Here is a 19,147-nt window from a genome sequence, read left to right on the forward strand (position 1 = left end):
TGCCAATGCTCTGATCTGGGACACTCACTTTACAAAAGCCCTTATCGTCACTGTCAATACATCGACAGTAATGTTAGGGGTTCCTACAGCAGCAGAATGCCCGGCTTGAGCGTTGCGGACGCTTTGGCCGGGGATTGCAGCATCTCAAAGCCCCAAATGTCACTGTCCATATCTGGACATTGATGTCAAGGGCTCCATCCAGGAGAGGAATCACTGGCCAGAGCATTGCTGACGCTCTAGCCGTGAATTCTCGCATTACAAAGCCCCTAACGTCACTGTCTATGTACGGACAGTAACGTAAAGGTTTCCTCTAGGAGCAGAATCCTCGACCAGAGCATTGCCAACTCTCTGGTCGGGGATTCCAACATCACAAAGCCATATTTGGACCGTGACGTTAGAAACTCCCTCCAGGTGTGGAATCCAGCTAGAGCAATGCCGATGTTTTGGCCTAGGATTTCGGCGTCCTCCAGGGACCGAATCCCAGGCTAGAGCATTGCTAACGCTCTGGGTGTGGATTCTTGATTTTTAAGTCCCTAACATCACTGTCCATATATGGATAGCAACATCAGGGGCTTTCCCGAGCCTAGTGCTCTGTGCCCAGGGAGTTAAGGTGACATAACCCACTGTATACAGCAAAAAACGTAAAAAAATATAATAGAAATAAGTAACTGACTTAAAAAATAAAATGTTTAATTCGCGAAACATTCCCTTTAAAAGGTTAAAAAAAAGTTTCAATACATTAAAGCTCATATCCGACTAGCTTAATTAATTTACCCTACCTTAACAACTAACAATGTCACTTGTGATAATTGGCTTTTAAGTCCTAAAGCTGGTTACATGAATACAATGGGGAAATTTATTAAAGACTGTCATTTCATATGCCATTGTTAAACAGAAGCCTGCAGAAGTAAGTTGCGATAAATTGACTAAAAAGCGTACGGCTCTTAATAAATTTTCGGCAACATGGGCTGCCAGGGCTCCACAAACTTAAAGCTATGCCAGATACAAGCTTGCATAGATTTCCGCTAGAATTTAAACCATTTTCTATTGTGTTTATATTGAATCTGTCGTGCATCAGAACCCCCTACCGCTGGGACCCACTTCCTGTTTGGAAAGAGGCGAAAATAGCATAATTTTCCCCAAAAATTTATTTTTACTCAAAAGAGGTGTGCAACATTATTTACAACTTTTCTTCTGTCAGATAACTACCGCAATCTTTATTTTGACCCATTACATTACTTTACAAAATCACATATTATAAACACATCTACTTTTTAGCTACTTTGCCAAAATTGTCAGCAAATAGAATAGAAAACACCTAGGAAAAAAATGCAATTTAAAAACACCGGCCTTCTCCTTTTCCCCTCTGGCCGTCGTTTCCATCTCCAATATAGGTGTTTTTTCTGCCATTTTAGGTAGAGAAAGAAAATAATAAATTTTCTTACCATTTAGGCAAAGTAGAAGGAGAGAATAGTATGCAGCTTCTCAAACTCTAACTTAGTAGGGAGCTGTCTGGTTTGTATTTTAATAGTAACTTTTTATCAAGTCTAGCATATCAAGTTCAATCACACAATATTAAAACATACGTAAGAAGTATAGTTACATATCAGCACGGCTCTTAATAAATTTGACACAACTTGGGCTGTCAAGGCTCCACAAACTGAAAGCTACGCCAGATACGATCTGGCATAGATTTTCGCTATAATTTACGCCAATGCCTGATGTAACTTATAGTAAATCTGTCGAGCAGCAGGACCCCACCTCCCGCTGTTGCATGAAACCAATGGGTGGAATTTAGTAAGACTGGCGTTTTTATACGCCAATATTAAACAGAAGCTCGCTGAAATAAGCTTTCAACTATTCAGACTCCGGGCCTAGAGCATCGGTAGCACTCTGGCCAGGGAATCCAGCACTAGTGGGGCCCCTGACGTCACCATCCTTATATGGACAGTGACGTCAAGGGCTCCCCCCAGGCACAGCTTTGCCAATTCTCTGGTCTGGGACACTCGCATTACAAAGCCCCTCACGTCACTGTCGATACATGGACAGTAATATCAGGGGATCCTACAGCATCAGAATCCCCAGCTACAGTCGCAGACGCTTTTGGCCGGGGAGTCCAGCATCTCAAAGCCCCTAACGTCACTGTCCATATCTGGACATTGACATCAAGGGCTCCTTCCAGGAGAGGAACCGACGCTCTGGCCTGAAATTCTCGCATGACAAAGCCCGTAACATCAGTGTCCATGTACGGACAGTAACGTCAAGGGTTCCTCCAGTAGCATAATCCCTGGCCAGAGCATTGCCAATGCTCTGGTCGGAGATTCCAACATCTCAAAGCCTCTAACGTCACTGTCCACATTTGGACGGTGATGTTAGAAACTCCCTCCAGGAGAGAAATCCAGCTAGAGCAATGCCGATGTTTTGGCCTAGGATTTCGGCATCTTAAAGCTCCTGACCTAACTGTCCTAACGGTCTAATTGTCCTCCAGGAGCAGAATCCCCAGCCTGAGTTTTTAAGCTCCTAACATCACTGTCCATATATGTACAGTGATGTCAAGAGCTTTTCCAAGACAGGAGTCCCTGGCCAGAGCCGCTTTCGATGCTCTGGCTGGTGACTCCATAATTGAAAGGCCCGGACATCACTGTCTATATATGAAAAGTGACAACAAAGGCTCCCTCTAGAAGCAGAATCCCCGGCCACAGCATTGCCGACGCTCTGGCCAGGGATTCCAGCATGTCAAAGCCTTTAACGTCACTGTCCATATATGTCAGGGGCTCCATCCAAAAGCAGAATCCCTGTCCAGAGGGTTGCCGGCTTTCCTGAGCTTAGTGCTTAAAGTAGCACTGTGTCCGGGGAGTTCGGGCGACGTATCCTATTGTATGCCTATACACTGGGATACGTCTTTCAAGGTATATGTCAGGACTCGAAGTATACCTCCCTACGAAAAGAAAAACTTTGATGTGAACAGACCCCAAGAAGCCCACGGCTCTGAATAAATTTGGCACAACATGGGCTGTCAGTGCTCCAAAATCTGCACCAGCTATGAGCTAGCATAGATTTCCGCTATAATTTACGCTCAGCGTAAATTTTTATAAATCCGTCATACAGCAGATCCCCTCTTCCTCTGGGCCGGACTTCAATTTTCTACCCGCAGTTGGCACTGACTTGGTGGAGGGAGTGTGTAGATTGCCAGTGGATAAGGTATTATAAGGTGTAGGTGCTGAAGCAAACGTTTCAAATCATGAAGGGCAAGGAGCGAGTCAAGTTGAAGGAGTTGCAATCACTGATAGGGTAATTGAACTTTGCATGCAGTCATACCAACAGGGAGGATTTTCTGTAAGAGTATTGAGCGTAGTTCAGTGTGAGTAAAAAAGTTTTTCACAAAATTAGGTAACAAAGTACCCAAAAGAGGATTTTGAGGTGTGGGGTAGATTTTTGGAGGACTTTATTGAAGTGGCAGTATGGTTGAAGGAGCCGGCATCAAATCAAAGGCTAAGACTGTTCACAGATGCGACAGGTTCATATGGGTACATAGCATATTTTGATGGACAGTGGTGTGTGGGGAAGTGGCCAGCAGAGTGGGAGAAAATAGAATTAGACTTACCGGTAATTCGGTTTCTAGTAAACCCTCCATGACAGCACCACAGGAGGTAAGACTCCGCCTCTAATATGGACAGGAAAAAGCACAAGAGGTTAAATAGCCCCACCCCACCGTTTCTCCTCAGTGTATGTCCACTAAACATTTCTGGTAACTTTACATATCTATTACTTGTCATAGAAAAAATTAGCAGCAACTCATTGTCAGCAAGCTTGAGAAAGGCTCTAGTGGACGGAGCTGAAACGTTGCACGGGCAATAAAGTACCCATTTTTTTCACCTGAATCCTTGGAGTTGCTGCTCATCTTTTCAATTTCTGTGTATTTGGAACTTTGGTCTGTTCCTCAGAGCTTGCACCCACACGCTGCCAGTGCTGCTGGGCTTTGTATATATCTAGTACTTGCCATAAATATCTGTAAATAATGTTTAATTAACATAAATAAAGGGGGGGATATAAGGGTGCTGTCATGGAGGGTTTACTAGAAACCAAATAACCGGTAAATCTAATTCTATTTTCTCAAGGCACCCTCCAAGACAGCACCACAGGAGAATTCCCAGATCCTTGCTGAAAACAGATGTAACCTGTAATGTTTTGTAAAAGTGTGAACGGGTGACCAGGTTGCTGCTTTGCAGATCTGTTCAATGGATGTATCCGCTCTTTCTGCCCAGAATACTGACAAAGCCTGTAGAGTGGGCGTTCAGATGATCTGAGGGAGACATGTAGAGCTTTTCATAAAATACACAGATCGCCATTTTAATCCATTTTGCCAATGTATTTTTTGCCACCTTCTTTCTCTTATTAGGACCATTAAATTGAATGACAGGATTAAGATCTTTCCCCCACAAGTTTGTGGACTCAATATATTGTAGGATAATCTAGTGTGTGAAATTCTTCTTCCTTTTTGTTTGTTGGATTTTGACAAAATGAAGGAACAACTACATCTTGGGACATGTGGAAGTTTAACATTACCTTGGGAAAGAAGGTGGGATCTGGATGGAAAATAAGCCTATCATCTAGGATTCTGAGAAAGGGATCCCCAATAGTGAGGGCCTGAATTTCTCCTACCCTTCTAGCTGTGGGTATAGCTATCAAAAAAGCTGCCTTCTAAGAGAGATGATTTATCTTACAGGAAGATATATAGGTTCAAAGGGAGATGACACCAAACCTCTCAATACTACGTTTAAATCCCAAGGAGGAAGAACTACACAAGGTCTGGGAGATAATCTAGATGCTGCCACAAAGAATATTTTTATCCATCTATGGGAGGCCAGATCTTGCTAAAAAAAAAAAAATGCCGCAAAGCGAATACTTGAACTTTTAAGGTGCTAGGTTTTAGTCCTTTTTCCAGGCCTGATTGCAGAAAGTCCAATATCTGTGCAATATTAGGATGATTAATATCGGGAAAGGAGTCGCCACAAGAGGATAAGCATTTCTTCCAGACCTTCCCATAGATGGCGTTAGTGACATTTTTACTACTTTTTTGTAGGGTTTTTATGACTACCTCTGACAATCCTTTGACTTTCAGTTTAAGGGCCTCAGAAGTTGACTGCGCTATTGATTCTGTCAAAACAATGACGGAAACCTGTCATAATGGTGATGCAAACGGAAGCTAAGGTTTCCGTTTGCCTTTCCGTTGAGGAGTTTCCCTGACGGAAACCCTCAAAGGAAAGACAACGCTGATGTGAACACAGCCTTAGAGGGCATCTCTACCCATAAAATGCTGTATTTCTTATTCTTCCATAGTCTAAATTTTTCTTTTTGTCATATGAGCATGTAGCCATATAACTACAATCAGGGGTGCACCAGGCTGTTAAAGAGGCTCTGTCACCAGATTTTTAAATCCCTATTGAATGTGATCGGCGCTGCAATGTAGATAACAGTAATGTTTTTTGTTTGTTTTTTAAAAACTATCATTTTTGCCCAAGTTATGAGCAATTTTAGATTTATGCAAATGAGCTTTTCAATGGACAACTGGGCGTGTTTTCTCGTTTTACCAACTGGGCGTGTATTCTGTTTTTACCAACTGGGCGGGCTTACTCGTTTTACTAACTGGGCATTGTGAATAGAAGTGTATGACGCTGAGCAATCAGCGTCATACACTTCTCATCGTTCCCACCCAGCTTCTTTCACTGCACAGACACACAGCGTGTTCTCGAGAGATCACGCTGTGATGTCACTTCCTCCCACAGGTCCTTCACCATCGCATCGGATGAGAGAAGACACATCGGTTCCAGGCGTCCGAGATATGCTGCTGCAGATTCAAATGTACCCTTTCGGACGCCTGGAGCCGATGTGTCTTCTCTCGTCCGACGCGATGGTGAAGGACCTGTGGGAGGAAGCGACGTCACAGCGTGATCTTCTATTCACAACGCCCAGTTGGTAAAACGAGTAGACCCGCCCAGTTGGTAAAAACGAAAAAACACGCCCAGTTGTCCATTGAAAAACTAATTTGCATAAATCTAAAATTGCTCATAACTTGGGCAAAAATGATCGTTTTTCAAAAAACAAAACTTTACTCTTGTCTTACATTGCAGCGCCGATTACATTCAATAGGAGATAGGGATTTTATAATCTGGTGACAGAGCCTCTTTAAGTAAGTTCTTATGACCTCCAGGTAATGCTGGAGGTTTCTGACATATAGCAGCATTCATGGATAGAAATCAACATTAGCTTATTGTATATTGAAAGCTGCTCCAGCGCTCAGGAGGAAGGACGTTACAGCAGCTTGAGTGGCCATACAATAATTAGATATGAAATGGGGGACATGGTTTTGAAAACTGCTGCAACTCTTGGAACATGTAAGAAACATGGCCTAGAGAAAGTCTGAAGGTGACCCCCTGCCCTGGCATACAAAACTGGAATGGTCTTTACCTGCTTCCCTGCGGTGAACTTTCCTGCAGAGCCTGTGATTATGATGTGAAGATCTTGTAGCATGAAGAAAATGGTGGTCTTGTCTGAGAACTGAACAGGTCTGATGGGACGAAGACTGCTCTACACATAAGAGCTGCTGCATCAGGTGCTTGTCTGTAAAAAAGACATCACAATGCCTTAGGGTATTTTCACACGGCCTATTTACGGACGTAATTCGGGCGTTTTTCCCCCGAATTACGTCCGAAAATAGTGCCTCAATAGCGCTGACAAACATCTGCCCATTGAAAGCAATGGGCAGACGTTTGTCTGTTCACACGCGGTGTAATATACGCGCCGCTGTCAAATGACGGCGAGTAAATAGACGCCCGCGTCAAAGAAGTGACCTGTCACTTCTTTGGCCGTAATTGGAGCCGTTATTCATTGACTCCAATGAATAGCAGCGCCAATTACGTCCGTAATTGACGCGGCGTTCAAGCGCCTGCACATGCCGTTACGGCTGAAATTACGGGGATGTTTTCAGGCTGAAACATCCCCGTAATTTCAGCCGTTACGGACGCCCTCGTGTGAACATACCCTATGTATTCCATCAGCTGTGATGTCATCAACTGAAGGGAGAAGACTATGATGTCAACTGTAGGGAGAAGCCTGTGAGTGCTATAGATGAATATCCATGAAGAATTCATCATTTATAGAGCACTGAAAGCAGATCATTATGCGTTATAAACAAATGTACATTTCAAAGCAACCACATCGTATACCATTTTACACGTTGGCAATAGAGTTCAGAATCACTACTGTAGGCTTATACTGGAACAATTGTGAACTTATTAAGGTTGCAGCATGCTTGGCCATTTCTATTTTTTTGCCTTCTAGCCATAAACTTTTTTTTATTTTAATGTCTACGTTTCTATTTAAGGCCTTGTTTTATTTTTGCAGGACAAGGTGTAACTTTTTTATGCATCACGTTCCCGCTAGAAGACTTTCACTTTTGATTAGCACTTTAGAGCTTTACATGTGTATTCTTTTTATAATATTTTTTGTGATGTATTAACATAATAGCTCAGCGGATCTCTACCTATAATATGCTGCCCTTCAGGAGTATTCCCAGGAACAATCCTCACTTCCTCATGTCTCATGTTAAAAGTGACACTGAGGCTTTATTCAGACGAACGGGAAAAACGTCCGTGCAACGGACCTATATTAGTCTATGGGGCCGTGCAGACATGTCCGTGATTCTAACTCAGCGTGAGTTCGCTGAAAAAAAGTCACCACATGTCAGTTCTTTGGGCGTTTTGCACAAATCACGCACCCATTGAAGTCAATGGGTGCGTGAAAACCACGCATGTCGCACGGAAGCGTGATTCGCGCAACAGCTGTCAAACTCTGAATGTAAACAGAAAAGCACCACGTGCTTTTCTGTTTACAAACATCCAAATGGAGTGTCATAATGATGGCGGCTGCGCGAAAAGCACGCAGCCGCGCACCATATGCTGCTGCCACACGGAGCTGTCAAGTTGTTTTTCCTGTGAACCCAGCCTTAGGGTATGTTCACCCTATTTTCAGCTGTTTTTCGGGCCGTAAACGCCTTGAAAAACGGCTGAAAATACATGGCCTGAACGCCTCCCAACATCTGCCCATAAATGTCAATGGGAAAAACGGCGTTTCGTTCCCATGGGGTGTTTTTTACGCGTCGTTTGTAAAAACGGCACATAAAAAAAGCCTTGTAAAAAAGAAGTGCATGTTACTTCTTGAGCCTTTTTGGAGCCATTTTTCATTTTCTCAATAGAAAAACATCTACAAAAACGGTCGCAAAAAAGGCATCAAAAAACGCTTGATGCATAAAAAACGCCTGAAAATCATAGGCTGTTTTCCCTTGAAAACAGCTACGTATTTTACAGCAGTTTTTTGTTAAGTATATGAGCATACCCTTAACCTTAAAAACACACATTAAATTAAATAAATCCTTTTATAAAATTGTCCCCTATAGATAAACTTGCAAGACTTCCAGCAAGCTGCAGAAAAAAGCAGTTGTGATTTTGCAGAAAAGAGGGAGCCTTTTAATCCCAGCCTCCTCTATCTAAACATCTGCAGTGGAAATGCCACTTGTGAACACCCTGAGGCCTTATTTACAGGAACGCTGCGCATCTCGGACATGAAAAAGTGCAGTTTTTCATGTCCGAGGTGCATCCGCGCTCAGCGCTTCGGGACGCGATGTCACGCATCCCCCATAGTTGAGAGTCTATGGAGGGATGCGCGAAAATAACGGACATGTCCTATTTTCACATGGACCCTTCACACGGTCCGTTGAAACAACGGCTGTGTGAACGGCCACATTGAATTACATAGGTCCGTGGGACGGCCGCTGTTTCAACGGCCGTCCCACGGACGTTTAACACGTTCGTGTAAATAAGGCCTAAAGCTGGGTTCACACTTTGTTTTTTGCAGGAGGAAATTCTGCCTCAAAATTCCGTTTGGAATTTTGAGGCAGATTTTCCTCTGCCTGCACGCTGATTTTCACAGCGTTTTTCGCCCACAGCCATTGAGGGCCGCGGGCATAAAACGCCGCGAAATATGCTTTCTCTGCCTCCCATTGATTTCAATGGGAGGTCAGAGGCGTAAACACCCGAAGATAGGGCATGTCCCTACTTTCTCCCGCGAGCCGGTTTTACCTATCGCGGGAAAAAACCGCCTCCATTTTCGGCCGCGCAGTTTCCGCGTGAAAAGACTCGCCAAAAAACTCCTTGTGAACTCCTTATAGGAAGGCCTTAGGGTATGTTCACACGCACTGTTTTCAGACGTAATTCGGGCATTTTACGCCTCAAATTACCCCTGAAAAAACGGCTCCATTACGCCTACAAACATCTACTCATTGCTTTCAATGGGTTACTATGATGTTCTGTTCCCACGAGGTGTAATTTTACGCGTCGCTGTCAAAAGACGGCGCGTAAAAAGACGCCCGCATCAAAGAAGTGCGTTCAACTTCTTGGGACATTTTTGGAACCGTTTTTCATTGACTCCATTGAAAAACAGCTCCAATAACGTCCGTAAAATACGCCGCGAAAAACGTGAGTTGTTAAAAAACGTCTGAAAATCAGGAGCTGTTTTCAGGCGAAAACAGCTCCGTAATTACAGACGTATTTTGCTACTGTGTGTGAACATACCCTTATAGGTCCGCTCTCCTTGATCCAATTCTGGCTTTGGCTTACAAAATGCTGACAAAATCCGCAGCAAATCTGCACTGTGGAAACCCAGAGAGACTACCAAGAAAGAATGATCGACTAAGGCACATGAGAATACAAAAATATACAAATTTTATTACATAGAGACATTGAACAAGTTAAAAATGGAACAGAGGATAAGTCACACAATAAAAAAGACGTCAAATAGATCATAAGCCAGGTATGGTTGTTTTCTCAGCGTGTTATAGATGGGCATAATAATGCAGCAGCACAAAAGATAAATGGAGTCAAGCCAGACTGTAGAGAAAAGGTCAAACTGGACTGCAGTGGATATATGGCTAGTATCTGTAAAAATGGGAGCGGTTCCTAAGTAGGGACATAATATGCACCGCAACCAGTCTACAAAAAGTGTAGGAAAATGTAGAAAGGCCAATCTTAAAGGAACAGTGTCATCACAATTTTTTTTTTCATATGTTAAAGATGTTAGTGCTTTATTAAAAACGTTTATATTTATTTGTGTGTTTGTGTTTTACTTTTTCTTATTTTTACACTTTTTCTTCCCTATGGGGGCTGCCATTTTTTGTTCCATTTCTGTATGTGTCGATTAACGACACATACAGACATGGAATACGGCAGCCACAGTCCCATAGGGACTGCGAACGGGTCCCGTCCCATCCACTTCTGTGTACGCCGTCTGTGTGGGAACTGCGCATGCGCCGCTTCCACACAGTCCAATTTGAAATGCGCGCCGTCCGGCGCCATTTTCCTGTGGACCGGAAGTCGCGGCCGGACAGTAAGATTACTACTTCCGGTCGCGGCTTCCGGACTTGTGCACTTGGACCAGCGGCAGCAGACGGAGCGGACGGGCCGGAGGGAGCCGCGGCGGCAGGAGCAGGTAAGAGATTTCTATGTATGTTCGTGTTTGTGTACGTTTACTACTGTATGTAAACCTACTACACTGTGTGTTAGCTCAAAAAATGGCGACACACAGTGTAGGAGGTTAGACCGTTCAAACCCCTCGTTTATCCCGGCACTAGCCAGGATAAAGGAGGGGGGGATGCTGAGAGCTCACTAGAGCGAGGGCTTTTTACCCAATTTTGCAATGCTGCAATTTTGGGAATAGCTCCATCTAGTGACCAGCAATGGGAAATATTATAAATTAGAATCTAATTTATAATATTTCCTGACTCGTGAAAAAAATAAAAAAAATTTGAACAATGTTTAATCACCTACACACTAAATGTTTAATTTAAAAAAAACAAACATGTTTTTCTGGCAACACATTCTCTTTAAATGCAGTTAAGAAATGACAAATTCAATACAGGCTGCTACAAAGAGACAGAGATTAGTTTGAACATACCAGTGGACATTGTGAATGTGGATGAGACGTCTACACCCGACGCGCGTTTCGGCACCTGCCTTCGTCCGGGGTTAGGGTCTAACTGTTGGTGCCCACTCTTATGTAATGCGTATCTCAGGTGTTCTGAGTGGAGAGGAAAGAGGTAGGTGTGGCCAGGATGGAGGAAGACGGCGTCTGATGCGGGGTACAAAGATGGCGCTGCCCCACTTCCTGTGCCGAGTCATCAGAGAGGATGTGGGGCGGCGAGGACTGACCACGCCGCCCACAGCCTACTCCAATAGGAGACAGCGGACGGAAGGAGCCAGAGCCACTCCCCCCCCCCCGAGAGAGTTTGTTTGTTTATAAAACTTCATCAGCGCACCCTCCATCATGCTTGTGCCTTAGAAGATAAAAGGAAAGGATACTGGTAGAAGATTTAATTAAAAAAAGGGTGTATCTGCGCAGTTTGAAATAAATGAGTTAGTATATAATAGGAATGTGAAATAAGAGGACAGACATTGGTGTGCCGTAATAATACTGAGAGAAAGGGCACGTTGCACGGAAAAAACTAGAAATCAATGTTGTGTGGAGAGGATCTAGGAAGGGGAAATATTTAAATGAGGAATGAATGATGATGATGCGTGTGATAATAAACAGGTAGTGGTGAGTGCAAATGGAAACCCAGTCTAAGGCCGGATTCACACGAGCGTGTGCGTTTTGCGCTCCAAAAAACGCTGCATTTTGCGCGCGCAGAAGGTACATAACAGCTCCGTATATCAGCAGCGTATGATGCGTGGCTGCGTGATTTTCGCGCAGCCGCCATCATTATGAAACTATGTTTGTAAACAGAAAAGCACGTGGTGCTTTTCTGTTTACATTCATAGTTTTTACTGCTGTTGCGCGAATCAGGCGCGGCACCCGGAAGTGCTTCCGTGTGCTGCGCGTGATTTTCACGCACCCATTGACTTCAATGGGTGCGTGATGCGCGAACAGCGCAGAAATATAGGACATGTAGTGCGTTTCACGCAGCGGAGCATTCTGCATATTTTCAAATCTGCAGCGTGCTCATTCTGTTGCGGAGAAGCAGCGGATTTTAACTGCGCATTTCAGCCTTTGCAATGTATAGGCTGAAACCTACGTCAAATCTGATGCTAAATCCGCAACTAAATCTGTATGTAACATATGTGGATTTTCCAAGAATTCGTATCAAATTCTGCGGGGAAATTGTGCGCTAAGTCCCCCTACGGAATACAGGTTACGCAGGTTCCTGAAAGACAAATCTGCCTAGATATAGTGCAATTTGGTAGCAACGAGGGTCACTTATTTAGGGGGATTTAGTATTCTACAGTCTCTATTACAGCTTCACATGGTTTGTTACCCAGCTTTCCTGGGTTCCTGAAAGACAAATCTGCCTAGATATAGTGCAATTTGGTAGCGACGAGGGGCATTTATTTAGGGGGATTAAGTATTCTACAGTCTCTATTACAGCTTCACATGGTTTGTTACCCAGCTTTTCTGGAACCCTCAAAGGCAAATCTGCCTAAATATGACACAATTTGAGAGATAAGAGCAGGATTTATTTAGTTTGGATTAATGTTTAGCAGTCTCTATTACAGATTCACATGGTTTGTTACCCAGCTGTCCCAGTACCCTGAAAGGCTTTGCCTTATCTATGGCACAATTTGGTAGCGAGGAGGGGCATTTATTTAGGGGGATTTAGTATTCTACCGCCGCTACAAATGTGTCCGCGATTCACAGTGTGAGCAGTAAAGGAAATGAAAGGGAAGCGACGATCGTACGAGCATCGCGGCCCCTTCAAAACAGCTGATTAACCCCTATGACACCCCAAAAATTATTATTTTTTGGAAAGTAGACCCCAAGGTATTAATTTAATGACATATCAAAGATTTGAAAATGTGCCGTGTAAAATGTCTACAGCATGCAGATGAGTTTTGTAAAATCACATCTACTTGCCTTGTACTGTAATCTGCTGCAGACTTTGCCTGCGCAAAGCCGCAGGTAAAACTTGCAGTGAATCCGCCACATCTAACATCACCCTAAGGCCCAGTTCACAGAGTTTTTTGGCGCTGATTTTGACGTGGAAACGGGCAAAATTGTTGTTTTTTTTCCCGGGCAACTGGGAGGCAGAAAAATAATTTTACGTCCGCGGTTCTCAATGGCATCAGGCGAAAAATAAACAGCAAAAAAGGGCAGGCAGGTCAAAATCTACCTCAAAATTCCTGAAGGAATTTTGAGGCAGATTTTTTACTGCCTGCAAAATACTCTGTGTGAGTTACATGGTGACTTTCGCCACGACACAGGTCATCCAACCAAAGATCGCTATGTCCCATAGCCTACACCGCAAGTAATGAAAGTCAATGTGGTTGCGTTGCGACCTGCAAGTAACTGCGACACGACAGTTTGGATTTCTTGCAACTGCCATGTCATGGCAACTTGCACGTTGCGACACAACCACATTGACTTTTATTACATGCAATGTAGGCTACGGGACATAGCAATCTTTGGCCGGTCGACCTGTGTCGTGCGTGGCCAAAGTCGCCGTGTAGCATATAGACCAAATTATTTATAGAGAAAATTTTTACTGAAAAGAAAAAAAAGTATGTGTGTGTTTTTTTGTTGTTTTTTTTTTACATTACATTATTCTACTCCCTCTCTGGCAGTCTGCTAGAGAGGGAGAAGATGCAACTGCTGATCACTGTGACAGGCTGTCACAACGATCACCTGACCAGAGACGACTCTGAAGCTCGTGATACAACTGTCTCTAGACAGCTGTATCATGGAGCTCCTTACCGTCGGCACGCATGTAATCACTGTGACAGACTGTCACAGCGATCACATAGCTGGTCTCCTTACCATCGACGTGCAATCGCTGCTGGGAGGAGCAATGTGATCGCTGTCACATGCTGTCATAGGGATCACGTGACTGGAGACCACACTGAGTGGTCTCCAGGTGAAAGCTCCGTGATATCAGCTGTTTCTAGACAGCAGTATCACAGAGTTCCTCACAATCGGCGCGTAAGTGCTGCTGTTAGGTGCAATGTGATCGTTGTGACAGGTTGCCCCAACGATCACATGACCGGAGACCATGCTGAGTGGTCTCCGGTTAAAGTTCCATGATACAGCTGTCTAGAGACAGCTGTATCACGCAGCTAAATACCGCCGCGGAGCGGAAAACCTGCTAACTCTGCAGGACGTTCTGGAGGACGTTTATAGTCTATGAGCGGTCCGCAAGTGGTTAAACAGGTCAGTCAGTGTGTTTGGTGTAACTTTATAAATAGTTTTTACTAAAAATCTGTTTTACTTTTTGAGATACAGCTGCTCTGTATTCTCTATATTTCACTGTGATATTAATCCGTCAGTCCCGCGGACCTGACGGGTTCAGGGTCAGAGGGTCCGGCGTGTCTCTGACATGCAGAATCTACCTGTAATCTATCACATAATGGATATATGATGGATACCAGTTGGATCGTGCGTGTCAGAGACAATCAGGATCCACTTTCACTGAACCCGTCAGTCCCATGGACCTAACGGCAACAGGATTTAGCGCTACATACAGCTGCTCTGTATACAGAATACAGAGCAGCTGTATCTAAAAAAGTAAAAAAAACGAATTAAAATGTTACACCAATCACACTGATTGACCTGTTTATTAAAAAAAAATAATACAATACATACTCATCAAAGGTTTACAGAGCCTTTAAAGGGGTTTACCAGACAGTAAAAATTGATGGCCTATCCTCAGGATAGGGCATCAATAGTTGATGGGTCGGAATCTAACTCCCGGGACCCCAGCCGATCAGCTGTTTTGAAGGGGCCGTAGTGCTCGTATTTCTACTGCTGTTCCATGGCAGTCAGGAGACATACTGCCCGTTGCACAGGGGCCCCTATAGGAGGGTGGCCCAACTGGACTGCTGTAGTGTTAGGTGGTGAGTGTAAGAAGAACTTTTACATTTATTTTTAAATGTGATGGGCGGTGCTTAACAAAAGGGGCGGTGTTTATCGGCTATACGGACGGGCTTAGTGGTGGTAGGGAGTTTGGGTACAGATGCCTATGTCCTACTAGCATTCTGCTTGCCAGTTGCCAAGGTCCAGCACTCTACAAAAGAAAGCAGGAAAATATTGCAATGGGAGTGAAGTGTTGTGTGTGTTTGTTTGTTTGTTTGTTTGTTTGTTTGTTTGTTTGTTTGTTTGTTTGATGTATTGTATGAGTGAATTATGCAGTGTGTGGGCTATGTGTGTGTCATGTGTCTAATGTATCAGTGGTGTCAGTGTGCCCAATTTGTGAGCTGCATATGCGGTATGTGTCCAGTGGGTGAGTGGCGTTTGTGTTGGGGAGGGCAAAGGTTGGCAGCAGTTCTGTGTGGGGACAGAAAGTGACAGGAGCAATTTTGGGGCGGGGTGGAGAAGGCAGACGGTGGTTAGGGGAGAAGACGGGGGTACAATAGATGGCAGTATAAGGCTGTGGAGGAGGATTTCTAACCCGTAAAGGAAACTTTGCTGCCTAATTTGTATATATGCCAGTATTGGTTATTTATTGGTGCACTGTGCCTTTTAATAAAGCTGCCTGTGTGCTTTTGCTGCTGTCCCCCCCCCCCCCCAGGTGCTGTTACATAAGAAGGGTGGCCAGTTTGGCCTGTGTATTTATTTGAGGCCAGTTATATCAATTTTGTATATATGTCTTTGACTGTGTTTTTCCCCTCAGAAGGTGATATCGTTTTAAGACATGTTATGTTGTGCTGCTGTTATTGCATTGTAACGTTATGACTGTACACGTGATCCTTCCCACATGTACAGCATGCATCAAGTACAGTGCAGCCAGTTGCGGCCTGTGCCTGACGGACCAACCAGGGAAGAGTGCCCTTGGCTCTTTCTGCGACAAAATGTGAGCCAGCCAGCAGTCATCCGCATGAATAAGCCGCATCTAAGAACTATGCCTCTAATATTGAGAAGTTTTGTAGTTCCTGCTGTGGTTGGGTGTATTGTGAACACCGGTTTAGTTTGCAAGAATTCTCCTGTCTTCGTACCATCAATGCTGCGAAATACCTGCATTAACCCTTACTTCATCACCTGCCTGGGACCACTTCCTTACAGTGGGGCTCTGTGAGGAAAGAGGGCACGAAGGGTGGCCACAGGGAGGTAGCAGGGGAGCACAGGGTGAGAAGCAGGCACTGCCTGCCTCAGCAGACTCTCTCAGCTTCTGCTGGCTGGGCTTGCACTGCTGTACAGGGCTGGCTTCAGACTGGTGGCAGGCACTCAAGACTCCTGCCTCAAACAAAGCTCTGCCTCCTCAAACATACACAGACACCCATGTCACTGTAAGGAGGGAAAAGACAGAGTTGGAGGGGCTAGTATGAGTGGGGGCGGGCACTGGCTGTTGTTTGGAATCCGTATATTGTCAACGTATAGGTCCATGGAACAGGACTCTGCGATGCTATAGTGCCTGTTCCATTCACTGAAATGCAGCTATATAGGCCCTATAGAGTCAGGATAGTGATGGACACCTTTATGAGATTTACATGTTAGTGGTTTCCTGAAGTTAGAAAACTTGCACAAGTTTCAGGCTGCACATTTCATTCAGAAGTATTGCAATGTATTATATTAGCAATCAGGATATTGGATGTTCAAATCCCGCAGTAGGACTAAAATAAAAACGTACAAAAAAATTTGAATGAAGTTTATAGAAAAATGAAAAACAAAACTACAAAATAACTCACAGTACAAAAAAAAATGTAAAAACTACAAGATTGGTATCATCGCATCTGTAGCGACCTGTACTATAAAAATAAAACATTATTTATCCTACACAGGGAATGACCTAAAAAACAATGTCAGAATTGCTATAATCTCGCCTCCCAAAACAGCAAAAACAACTAATCAAACAACAAAGGTGAAAAAAAAGTTTAATTCTCAGAATGCAGTGTTTTTAAAGGTTTTTATAGTGCAAAACGAATAAAACACAAAATAACTCTATATCTTTGCTATCGCCATAATTGTAACGACTTGCAGAACAAAGTTATGTAATTTGTACGGCACATGGATTCTAAAAAAACAAGACTAAAAGTTGTTCAATACATTTATGTACCCAAAATGGTAAGATTAAAAAATACAACTCATCCAGCAGCAAATAGGCCTTTATAAGGCTGTGTCGATGAAAAAAAACAACAAATATATGGAAATGCGGAGATGAAAAAGAACATTATGTGTACCCTAACATGGTACCATTAAAAAATACAATGATTACACTTTCTAATATGCATCCTGTGTGCTTTTGCACAGGTCAATTTAAATAGAGAGGGAAGCATATATTTGTAAATCTGTCATTAACAAGAATACATAAAAACATGGGATTTATTTTGTTATTAAGACATTTATCATTGTCAAAGAAGTGTTATCCATGTCATGTACAGATAAGGTTCAAAGGTGCCTGTACACTCTGCGGCCAAACAGCAGTAGATGTCGCGTAGCCAAGAACTGCTTTGTAAATCCGCAAATAAAACAGCGTGGGTTTTGCCACCCGGCAGCTACCATTGTTCAGCTGCAGGGTGCATGGGCACCATAACTGTCAGTTAGTCACATGGCTGCTTAACATTAAAGCAACAACTGAACAGTTCAGCCCCATCAGTAGTGTGAATATATTGTACTGTGTGTAGTGTGTTAAGAGTAGCGCTTACCGATAGATGTACAGGAGATCTGTGCAGTCAAAACCAGGTACATATGAAAGGAGATAATGTGCAGGACATTGCTCCTCAGAGATCACGAGTCACTGGAAGAGCCGTTATAATACAATTGATCGCGGCAGTTGGTCAACGGTCTTACCAACCAGTTCAATTCATAACAGGGCGTACAACCAATCACCACTACCAGACATGTCTGTCACATGACCTCTTCACTGCAGCCAATTGTCTTTCAGGAATTATGTTTACAACTGGACAATTATAATTTTTATCAATAATCTTTTTGGACAGTAATTTCACCCAAATCAAACAAAGCAGATATTATAATGTGTAAGGAAGGGAAATCCCATAATGAAAATGTTCCCAGTGTATTCATTTTCAATAACTGTATGTGGCAGTTTTTAATGCCAAATTGAGTCTCATTCCCAGTGATCTAGACCACGGCTTCTCAATCTTTTACTACTGGGTCCTGAACCAGCCAGAACATGGCGATGCCTGGGCCTAAGAAATGGTCGCAGTCCATGCCAGGATGTTTCAAAATGTTTATTTCTCAATTTGTCATAACGTGTAATTATTGTGCAGCAACAGATGGCATACAGTAGATTAGAATATTCCTTTCTATGGTTTTTGTTCTTTGTTCAGAAAAACTATGTTCACGCGGGGGTGTATTTGTTCCAGATTTTCTGCATGGATTTTTCACCAAAAATCTGCAGCAACCAGCATTGCAAGTTTTCCAAACCTCATTCACACATTGCAGAAAAAAATCAGCAGGATTGTTCGGGCTTGCAGATTTGAAAATCCACAGCATGTTCTGTTCTGCTGTGGAAAGGTGGAAGAATTTGTATTTCACCCTTGCCATGACAAATCCATGGTTAAATCCAAGTAAAAATCAGCTTCAAAATCCTCAGGGGTGTGATGCAGATTTGTGTTGCTGAATTTAAGGCAGAAAATACTCCCTGTGTGAACATAGACCATGTCTGATGCTGGGGTTTCTCTTTGCTGGATGACAGATCATATAGATTGTATTTTGGTTCCATCTCTCAGATTTTGCAAGTTTACAATGTGTTCCTTTCCAATCCAGAACAGGTAACTTTCACAGCAGTTTCACACAAGGTGGATCACATAATGATGGCTATAGTGTGTTTAACCCCTTAGTGACCAGCCTATTTTAGGCCTTAATGACCAAGCAGTTTTTTACGTTTTACCATTGTGGCATTCAAAGAGCTATAACTTTTTTATTTTTGTGTCGACATAGCACACATAAGGACTTGTTTTTTTTGCGGGACAAGTTGTATTTTTTTAATACCACTATTTTGGGGTACATATAATTTATTGATTAACTGTTATTAACTATTTTGTGGGGAAATAGAGAAAAAAAGTTTTCTTATGTTTTACTACTTTTAGGCCCGCTGCACACGGCTGTAGCTGTAATCCCAGTCCATGATTACGGCTACGGCCGGCCACGG

The 19,147-nt window shown here is 43.3% G+C and overlaps 1 long non-coding RNA gene across 1 annotated transcript; it reads right to left on the minus strand.

Moving 5' to 3' along the window:
• Nucleotides 1-1,316: 1,316 nt before the first annotated feature.
• On the minus strand, nucleotides 1,317-17,765 carry LOC142740960 (uncharacterized). The gene is made up of 4 exons (XR_012880937.1): nucleotides 17,679-17,765; nucleotides 6,469-6,621; nucleotides 3,605-3,664; nucleotides 1,317-1,403 (listed from the first exon to the last, which is right to left on the minus strand). It is a non-coding gene; the product is annotated as an uncharacterized LOC142740960 (long non-coding RNA).
• Between the last annotated feature and the right edge of the window lie 1,382 nt (nucleotides 17,766-19,147).

The sequence above is a fragment of the Rhinoderma darwinii genome, chromosome 2 (assembly GCF_050947455.1).
Source record: "Rhinoderma darwinii isolate aRhiDar2 chromosome 2, aRhiDar2.hap1, whole genome shotgun sequence".
In the NCBI taxonomy this organism is placed as follows: domain Eukaryota; kingdom Metazoa; phylum Chordata; class Amphibia; order Anura; family Rhinodermatidae; genus Rhinoderma; species Rhinoderma darwinii.